The sequence below is a fragment of the Echinops telfairi genome, unplaced genomic scaffold (assembly GCF_000313985.2).
Source record: "Echinops telfairi isolate 266 unplaced genomic scaffold, ASM31398v2 ScPeMD7_3533;HRSCAF=4204_1, whole genome shotgun sequence".
NCBI classification, from domain to species: Eukaryota; Metazoa; Chordata; class Mammalia; order Afrosoricida; family Tenrecidae; genus Echinops; species Echinops telfairi.
The window spans coordinates 12,399,297-12,410,518 of NW_022107432.1; positions in this window are offsets into that span (position 1 = coordinate 12,399,297).

An 11,222-nucleotide genomic window follows, 5' to 3' on the forward strand; every position below is an offset into this window, starting at 1 on the left:
AGTCTGTTGCCAGACTCCTGTCTGGGCCCACCACAACAGGTAGGGCCTGCTCCCTGCTGTTAAGGACAATGGGCTACTTCTCCCTCAACGTTTGTGACCCTTAGTCTGGTCCCTGTAGGTGGGGCTTACACCCTACTGACAATGGTTTCTATGGAGATCCAGAGAACAGATCAAACCTGCTCAGTGACATCCAAAGTTAGGTTGCCATCCTAAATTTAGGATCCGCCCTTCTTGTCACATATATACCCACAATCCCTCCTCTTCCTATTGCATGTATATCCCTAGATTGTCCCCCTCTCATTGCTGTATAACCTTTGTGCAACCCCTTCCTGTGACGTATGTCTTTACCTGTAATTAGTGGGCTTGTACTCCCTCCAAAGATATATAAGCCTCAGTTAGCAATAAAGAGCTCTCTCAGGCTCCCCTTTGGCTTTTTGTCAGCTCCCTCTCTCCCCCAGTTCCCTTTCCCCTTGTCCTCCTTCCCCTCCCCCTCTCTCTACATTGACCACCAAGTGGGGTTGAGGTGAGCATGCTACCATGAAATGTGTCTGACTCCATTATTTCTATTTCTCTTTTATTTCTCATGCTCTCTAGGACTTTACTATAATCTTTATATATATTAACCGTACAATTGCGCCTATCAAACCCGCGATTAGTTGTGGGGGGCTGGCATTTCCCCCACAGGGGTGGAGTCTAGCCTGTCAATCAGGTCATACCAATGAGGCCTGTGGGGGGTGGGGGTGGGGTGCATGGCCTTCTCCTAAGGATTCTGGTGACTCCTGTCTTCCTCCCTGGAGGTGGGACACAGAGACTCTCCGCTTCATCTTCCTGCTGACAAGCCACTTGGAGTTATGCTGATGGAGCCAGAGCCATAGAAGGAGCCATGTGGGAGACCCACACCAGTGCTGGGATGCTTCCACTGCCTATGGATCCATAAGACTTTCCATCCACTGGCCTGTGATCTTCCTGCATTCGCCATCATTGCATGTGTTGCGTGAGTCTGAAGAGGAATGTACAGAATGGTATCAGACATACGGGCTAATATTGAACTTATTAACTTGAACTGAACTGGGCTGGGATGTTTTCTTAACATACAATTACTCTTTGATATAAAGTTCTCTCTTACACACATATGAGTGTCTATGAATTTGCTTCTCTAGTCAACTCAGACTAACATGGTAAAGTGAGGGTCAGGAAAGCAAGGAAGACTCTCAATGTGATGGATTGAGATAGTGGCTGCAACAAGGAGAGTCACATAACATCTGTGAGGATGATGCAGGACCAGGCAGTGTTTTGATATGTTGTACAGAGGTTTGCTAAGAGTGAGAATCAACTCAATGGCAGCAAGCAACAAAGAGCAATTGTTTACTTACAATGGAGTCCCTGGGTGGAATAAACAATTAAGCATGCAATTACAAGTTGGAAGGTTGGTGGTTTGAATCCACACAGAGGCACCTCAAAAGACAAGCCTGGTGACCTGTTTCTGAAGAGCCAGAGCCTCGAAGATACTTTTGCTGTTGCTAAGTCTTAGGGAGTCGGTCCCAACTCACAGTGACACTACATTCAAAAGAACACCTTGCCTCCTTGTACGCTGGCCTCACAGTTGGGCCCCTCTTTGCATCAATTGTTGTGGCTGCTGGGCCAATCCATCACATTTAGGGTCTCCTTTTCCGCTGCTCCCCTACTTTACCCAGCACGAAGTCCTTCCCCAGCATTTGCTTTCTCCTGATGAGGTGTACAAAGTATACAAGAGAAAGTCTGGCCATCCACATCAACACCAAAATTCAAAGGCAGCAATTCTTCTCTGGTCTTCATCCATTGTCCGCCTTTAACATGCAAATGAGGCCGTTAAAAATAACAGCACTTGGGACAGGCACACCTTAGTCTTCAGAGGGACATCTTTGCTTTTCAGCACTTACGTGAAAATCATATTGAATAGTTCTACCTTGCACACATGGGGCCATCACGAATTGGAACTGGCTCGACGGCAACTAACAACAAAATGATATGTATTGTTTCAAAGTGCTAGAGGCTAGACATCAAAATTAGCTTGCTGGCGGGACTAGGCAATCTCTGGAATCTAGAGGGGAAGATCCTCCCCTGTCTTGACCTGCTTGTGGCACCTCCATTTCAATGTGGCCTTTCTTCCTTGGTCTGTCTCTCCTCTTCCATCAGACATCACCCATATTGGATTAGGACCTACTCCAGTATGATCCCCCTGTTAATTTACCTGATAACATCTTTTTTCTTTCGTTCTTCATTACTTGCGCCCATCTTTTATTTTCCTTCAAGTGATTCCAAGATCTCAGAGGCGTAATAGGAGCATGTTCACACCACAGCACTTTCAGGCTCAGGGAGGAGCAATGTTCCATAGAGTAATTCAAGGATCCAGGCTCCTTGCATTTTGCTTACCTTCCCTCTCGGACTTCATCTGTAACCTCTCCCCTAGCTCACATGCTCCAGCCTGATAACATCTTCAAGGACTAGGACTTCAACATGTTTTTGTTTGTTTGTTTGGCGGGAGTGGGGGGGGGGGCAACATTCAGTCCATAATAACTCCCTGCATACAATGCTCACTAAAGTGGAATAAGCATTACATATAAACAAGGTGCATGTTTACATGCCTTCTTTTGTAGGTTCAGGCTATGCTACCTTTGGCTATGGAGGAAGAATGAATGCAATACCATTTGTAAATTAGAAAACACTAGAGAAATCCACCTATGATCACCACAAACATTGACCTGCCTTAATTTAGTACAGTGGTCAAGAAGTCATTCCAACCCAACTAATTGAGAAATATTAAAAGCTTGACCTAGTTTTCTGTCACTTCGATTTCAGCCACTTGGATGAGGGACAAAAAACAGCTTATCTTTAGAGTCTAAGGTCCATTTCTTTCCTTAACATAAGTATTGAAATCATTTTTTCTCTACTTGACAAAATAAACTAAAGGCTATGTAGTCTCTTATGGACCCTCCTCAGATTGCCTTTGTGAAAGGTGGATTTGCTCCAGACAGTATGGGGCTAACTGCTCACTTTCGGGGTCAGTGACACATTCCCACAGGAGGTCAATCCGTTGATAAGTGATAAGAAGAAGATCTTTAACACTTCCTTTGAAACGGTCACCTGTTCAGTAAAAAGTGTTCTCCAATCCAACCAAGACCGCTCTCATGGAGTGGATTTTGACTCATAGCAACCCTATATGACTGAGCAGAACTGCTTCATAGGATTTCCAAGACAATAAATCTCTATGGAGGCAAACGCTACGTCTTTTCCCCTTGGACTGGATGGTGGGTTCTCTGTTAGACCAGGGTTGACTGCAGAAAAATATCCCAAAGATGCTCACAGTATAAGAAAGAGCTTCATATCAAAGAGTAACTGCTTATTAAGAAAACAACATAGCCCAGTCCAGATCAAGTCCATAAATCCAACATTAGCCCATAAGCCTGATACTAGTCCAGAAATTCCTCTTCAGACTCACGCAACACATGCAATGATGTAAAATGAAGGAAGATCACAGGCCAGTGGGTGCAAAGTCTTTGTGGATCCAGCGATGATGGACACATCTCCAGGGCTCTCGCAGCTCTCAACGTGGCTCCATGTGGCTTGTCAACAGGAAGGTAAAAGCAGAGAGAGTGTGTGGCCCACTTCCAGGGAAAAGGAGATAGGGAGGCTGACCTCAGAAAGACATTTATCTCCCGTGCCCTCCAATCATCAAGCTGCCACCTGATTGACAGGCTAATCCCCACCCACATGTTCCTACAGGAACCATGTTGGCACAGAAAACCTAACTATCACAGGTTCCAACCACTGACTTTTGGGTAACACCCAAGCACTGTCACCACCATGCCACCACGGCCCTTCAGTAAGCACATCATCCTAAGCTGAGCGATCAAAAGGCAGTGATCTTTGCCATTCAGGAGGGTCTCCAGACTTGGAAACCACATGCAAGGACTGAAATAGAATGTCTGCATAGGGTCATGCCCACTTCTGGCAGAGACCAGTGGTCTGGAGAAGACAATTATAGGACCAAAGAGACTCAAAGAGAGATGCGGGAAGGAGGTAATAATCCAATTCCTCTTATTCAAGGTGACCCTTCCTTCAGCTGGCCCTCTAGACTGCTATGAACAGCTGAAGTCTGACATCTGCAAAGGCTGGACACTGTGATGGCCAGCAAAACCTGATCACCGGTGTCCCACCTCTAGTGGTGCCCAGGACACGTGGCACATCCACCATACCTTACATATAGCCTCTGTCTTTCAGTGACTCAGGAGCCAGTGCACCCCAAGCCAGCCACCACTCACCGCAGCCCCACTCACACGGCACAAGGTCTGGAATCAGCACCCGCCCACCACACCTCCCATGAGCACTTGCCAGGCACGTGCCTGTATTTCTATGGAACTCTCTTGACTTTTCTTATTTCCTATTTGTTTAGCACCCAGAGACATCCTAACTTGTTTTTCTTTTTAAAATCATTTTATTGGGGGCTCATACAACTCTTACCACAATCCACACAGACATCTATTGTGTCAAGCACATTTGCACATTTGTTGCCATCATCATTCTCAAAACATTCTCTTTCTATTTGAGCCCTTGGTATCAGTTCCTCATTTTCCCCCTCCCTCTCCGCTCTGCCCTCCGTCATGAACCCTTGATAATTTATAAGCTATTTTTATTTTGTCATGTCTTACACTGTCTGACGTCTCCCTTCACCCACTTTTCTGTTGTCCACCCCCCTGGGAGAAGGTTATATGTAGATCCTTGCAATCGGTTCCCTCTTTCTACCCCAATGTCCGCTTACCCTCCTGGTATCGCAACTCTCATTATTCATCCTGAGGGATTATCTGTCCTGGATTCCCTGTGTTTCCAGTTCCTATCTGGACCAGTGTAGATCCTCTGGTCTAGTCAGATTTGTAAGGTAGAATTGGGATCATGATAGTGTGGGGGGCGGAGGAAATATTTAAGAACTAGAGGAAAGTTATATGTTTCATCGGTGCTATACTGCACCCTGACTGGCTCTTCTCCTCCCCGCAACCCTTCTGTGACTCAGGGTCCAGTTGCCTACAGATGGGTTTAGGGTCTCCACTCTGAACTTCCCCTCATTCACAGTGATATGATTTTTTGTTCTTTGATGCCTGATACCTGATCCCTTCGACACCTCGTGATCTCACAGGCTGGTGTACTTCTTTCATGTGGGCTTTGTTGCTTCTCAGCTAGATGGCCACTTGTTTATCTTCAAGTCTTTAAGACCCTAGATGCTGTATCTTTTGATACATGGGCACCATCAGCTTTCTAAACCACATTTCTTATGCACCTGCTTTGTCTTCAGTGATTGAGACACCCTAACTTTACAAAGATTTGGGATCATATGCAAACTATTGTGAAGGTGTAAACATTTCACAGCCCCATGACAAAAAGTCCATTAATTTAATTAAATAAGTTGTTCTCAACTTAAGCTTGCATCAGAGTTGCTTGTGGGGCTGATTATAACAAAGATTGCCAAATCCCAGCTCTAGCGATCCCGATTCAGTAGGTCTGAGGTGGGGCCTGAGATTTTTGCCTCAGGAGATAAACCCTCAGGAGATGCTGGTGTTGTTGGCTGGGAAACATATTTGAAAACCAGAGCAATAGATTCTCCAAGAGGCCTGTGATCCAGGACTCGGGCTCTGACTTGGTGGTCCGGTCTGAAAGATGGGGCTTCCAGCTTGCACTTCATTTGTGCACTAGGATTTAAGCCAAGTCTTCAATCACAGCACATTCAGAATCTGCCTCGCCCTTGATAGTCCCCTTGTCTTTATAAAATAATAATTATTTTTTGTTAAACATAAAACATTTGCACAAACTCAAAACTTATGGAAAATCTTGAACTAGGTTGGTCTCTTCCAGCAAGTAGCTTAGAGCACTGCTGCATATACAGAAGCATCTCCTTACAAGTTAGACAAAAAGTAGATACTGGGAGCCAGCCAATTACGTGTACTACAACTAGATGGGACTAAGTGGTGTAGAAAGACGTGTGTATATTTGTGTGTGCGTGTGGAGGGGGATGGGGGGCGGGGGTTAATGCACCAGCTCCAGGCGTCAGAATTAAAAACCATGACAATGAGAATTCTATGCCTGCTGGTGTTTTGTCCGATGTTGTCCTCCCTAAGCTCTTTCATTGATCGAGATATTAATATTTTGTGTGTAGCTCATAAGAGATGACTAAAATATTTTAAAACTGCTCACCTTTTTTAATTTTAAAAATCTGAATATATGTGGACTTCTAAGTTCCAAACTCTGCTTCTTCCTACATCTGAAGAGTAATTAGATCGCATCCTAAAGCAAGCTGTTTGAAGTGGTGACAAGGTGTGCATTGAGAGTCCCTCTGAAAAGTCTGCGTGTGTAAATCGAAGGGGTTGCGAAATCCAAGAGCAAATGGGTGCAGCTTCTGGCTTACCTAGAGAGCTGTCTTGACCATTTCTTTTAACCAGAAAGGCTTATTAGGAGTTACAGGGAAGTATTCAATACTTCAATATTTTTTGCTTTCCTTCCTGATAGCTTGCCAAAAAAAGATGAGGGAAGCCAATAGGCCAGGGGTTCAAACCCACCAGCTGATCTGGGGGAGAAAGATGTGGCAGTCTGCTTCCATAAAGATTATGCTGAGTGAAGTTAGTCAACCACAAAAGAACGAAGATTGTATGAGCCCACGACTCTAAGGATAAACACCAAGACACGAGGGCAGGCTTCTGCCTTCTGGTCATGTAGTCTTCTAATCTGGTCCCCCAGGCAACAAGAGCCGCGTTCCACACAGGCCCATAGATCACCCCCTTAATATGTACATTTTAAACACCACTTGGAAAGAGAAGACCTCACCTTAGCTGGGGTCCGTTTTCAAGATGGGGGAGAGGGGAAGATCATTCCCTTGCAGCCATACAACATTGTGCTAAGGTCACCCCAAATCAACAGACAGTTGATACCTGATCCCTTCAGCACCTCGTGACCACACAGGCTGGTGTGCTTCTTCCATGTGCGCTTTGTTGCTTCTCAGCTAGATGGCCACTTGTTTACCTTCAAGCCTTTAAGACCCCAGATGCTATATCTTTTGATAGCCGGACACCATCAGCTTTCTTCATCACATTTGCTTATGCACCCATTTGTCTTCAGCGATCATATCAGGAAGGTGTGCATCATGAAATGCCAAGTTAATAGAACAAAGTGTTCTTGCATTTAGGGAGTACTTGAGTGGAGGCCCAATGTCCATCTGCTACCTCAATACTAAACCTATAAATATATGCACATAGTTCTATTTCCCCATCCTCATATATAAATGTTTACATATGTACATACCAGTATTTAGACCTCTATAAATGCCCTTTGCTTCCTAGCTCTTTCCTCTATTTCCTTTGACTTTCCTTTTGTCCCACTACCATGCTCAGCCTTCATTTGGGTTTCACTAATTCCTCTCGGTTACATTACCCTTGATCACACCCTACCAGGCCTCCTACACTCTCCTCACCACCGATTTGGATCACTTGTTGCTCCTCTGTCCTGGGTTTGTTAACACCACTTCCTTTCCCCTCACCTTCCCCTCTCCCATGTCCCCCCAGAACCGTCGATCCCATTGTTTTCTCCTCCAGATTGTTCATCCAGCCTATTTTATTTAGACAGACCTGTGGAGATAATGACATGCACAAAAACAAGACAGAGCAAAACAAAGCAACAAAAGAAAACAGAACAAAACAAAATAACAACAACAAAAAGCGAATGACAAAAAACAAACAAGAACAATGAAAAAAGAAAAGCCTGTAGTTATATCAAGGACTGTTTGTTGGCCTTTAGGAGTGTTTTCTGGTCGAGTCTGATGGGGTGCCAAGCCCTAACCCAAAGTCTATTTCTGGTATTCCCTGGGGACTTCATTGCTCTGTTTCCCTTGCTGTTCTGTTGCACCCCCTTAGTGTTTTGCCTCAGTGTGGTGTGATCAGATTGGGCACAATTCCCACACTGTGTCACCAGTGTTGTCCCCTGTAGGGCTATGGGTCAGTGAGGGACGTCATGTCTCATAGTGGGGCCAGCCATGTGGTCCTCTCTGTGGATTGGCTGCTCGGAGTGGGGATATCGTCCTCAAGGCTTGGTGGGCCAGGATGTGTTCCACTCTCTCTTCCTCCCCCTTCATTTGCTCCCGTGTGCTCTGATCAGACTTGTCTCTCTCCCTGAGCTGCAGCTCCAGTGCTGCCCTCTGAAATAAATTCTTCTGGGGGGAGGGCCAGCTGTCCACGTAGCTGGTGTTGGGACCAGCCCCTCAGACCCAGACAGTCTTACAGACGTGATAATCCAGCCTTTCTGGAAGTTCACGTCAGGATGGGGGAATGACTGTCTCTGAGAGCAATTATCCTTATGTTGGGGAAATAAGGAGGAGCAACATCCCATTGGGGAAAATAAAACCAAACAATGGTTAACAGTACTTACATGGAACCCCCGGGAGACTATATCCAATACGACGCTCCTAACTGGACACTTTCTACATCCTTTCTCTCCGGCCCTGGGTGACCCAGGCTGTGTGCTACAGACTACTGGGACATTGGACCCTGGCCTTTCAAGGTGCACACCTCCTTCATAGGCCATGCCAGAAGTATTCAATAGGGAAACCTCACGAGTGGACCTGGGCTTGCCTCTGACGCACATGCAGGTGATTTATGGAACGGGAGTGTGAGAATCAGCAGATGACTGCTGTCCTGCATTGGCAGGTTTGGGACTTTGGTTTGCATGGCTCGTTTTGAGGGCACCCAGTGAATGGTGGCCTAGACGACCATGTATTTACTTTTGGGATACCCTCCTTGCTTTCTTATGACATGGATCAATCTGGTAGGCATGATCCTGCCTATGGGAATGAGTGGTGATGAAAGTTTTGCCTTCTCCAATCCCCATTGTTCGTGTAAATAGTGTCCAGTCCCTTAAAAGTGCCATCTGTATAAGTCAACCTTTCATGCACTGCAGTCCGACCTAAAAAAAACCCCATCACAGTCTTGAAAATCTTGTGGGGCAACTGTACTGTCCTACAGGCAGGTGATTACCTATGCCAAACAGGACTGGCATAGGCTGAGTAAACATGTGTTGAAACCCTTGTGAAACTGTTCACTATGGGTTAGAAAGCAGATCCACATGATTCTTGCTTAATGGGTTCTCTGTCCTTAATTATACAGCTGAAAAGTGGCTTTGATTCTGTGAGAAGGTGCTGTGGGATTGGGAAAGAGACAGATGGCAGCCAGACCCAGAAGCAGTATTTCTCAGGTGGCAGGAAAATTGTGAAAATGCTTAAGACAAATTCATAAGTCAGGACCAGTAAACATGTAACCTGACACTCCCTATGGGGTGGTGGTGAGTTGGACTGAAAGCCCTATGGAGCTCAGGGCTGATCTGATACACACACCTGGCCGCTGTGGGCTTGCTGGGCTTTACTCTGATTAGGAGGTTAAAGGTAACACAATATCCTAGTTCTTTAAAACGAGGTACTCATATGCCTAAAGAAAAGCCACATGCTGTCATGGCCAAGATCATATTTGTACGAAACAAAAACTGCTGGCTGTATCCCAGGGAGGTTGCAGAGGTCAACCTAAATTCACGGTCAAGGCTCGACACTGAGAAAAGCAATCTGTGATCAAGGTGGTATTTGCTTTTCTGGGTTTCAGATGTCCAGGGCAGAATGTTCCAGGAAGGCCTTCCAAGATAACACAACAAAGGATTTCCCCGATTTGGCAATTCATTTATATACCTGCCATTCCACGTAAAATATATGTAGAATCAACTTTAAAATTGAGTTTGTCATAGGGCAATAATGTTGTTGATCACTGTACCAACAAATTCCCAACATGGTGTATGTGTGTGTGTGTGTGTGTGTGTGTGTGTATGTGTGTGTGTGTGTCTAAATGGAAAAGAAAGTTGGGGGTAAAATAGGCATTTCTCTGCTTTAGAAACAGAAGGGGGACGAGGTATTATGTAGTCTTAAGAATACAGAATAGGGAAAAAGGGGAATCTATCACAAGGTTGGATAGTTAGCTCACCCCCAGGAGGACAAATAACAGAAATCTGGGTGAAGACAACAGACAGTACAAGACATGAAATAACAACAATAATATATAATTGATCAAGGATTCATGAGGGTGAGTGGGGGCGAGGGAGGAGTAAAAGGAGGAGCTGATACCAAGGGCTCAAGTAGAAAGAGAATGTTTTGGAAACGTTGATGGCAACCTATGTACAAGTGTGTTTAATACAATTGAACGAAGGTTTGTCATAAGATTTGTAAGAGCCCCCAAATTAAGTGATTAGTAATAAGAAAAGATCAATCTCAAAAAGAATATAGAATAGAAGAATTTAGAATATAGAATAAATAATGTAAGAATGTAGAAATTTAGAATAAAGAAGATAAGAATTTAGAAATAAAAGCAAGTCCTAATTAAGAGGCTTGCTTTTATGTCTAAAATCATAGACATGTAAGTAGCAAAAATGATATCTAATCCAGAAAAATGGCCCAGGTCGAACTGATGGGAGAATAGCCACATAACCTTCAACTTGTGACCCTCTGTCCCCACCTTGACCCTTTAACACAGGGCATTCATTGGTAGGATGCCTGGGGGTCGATACAATCCTAAGGAAAATAAAAGTCTTGCGCATTCTTCGCTGTTGACTGGATCAGCATTACTTACACACAGAGGCTCTCAAGACCCCTGGCGAGTGCTCAGTGGCCTGTGCACCCAACTGGTCCATGCCTAGGAGAGCAGAGAGCAGAGGAGGCTCAAGCCAGACAGGAATATAGCTTTTCTCCGGGGGAGTACACCGCCAGCCGCCAGGATGCTATTATGAGGTGAGGAGGATAAAGGTTGCTCACTTAACCTTAAAAAAAAAATACAATAACTTTTGGAGGCCCTACTAGGGGGGCTGGTGGCAACATCAGGAAAGTGTGGGACTATCAACTGCAAGGTCAGTGCTTCAAACCGACTAACGGAGTCTGTCTGCTCACGGGAAGTTTCTGTCCGCCACAGAAATTCTGCACAGGGTCGCTGTGAGCTGGAATGGCCTTGATGGCAGTGAACTGGGTCTTGGTTTTGGTTTTGGTTTTGGTTTTGGTTTTGGTTTGTACTAAGAAGGAATCTTGGGCTTGAAGGTAAACAAGGGGCCATCTAGCTGAGAAGCAACAAAGCCACATGGAAGAAGCACACCAGCCTGTGTGATCACAAGGTGTCGGTGGGATC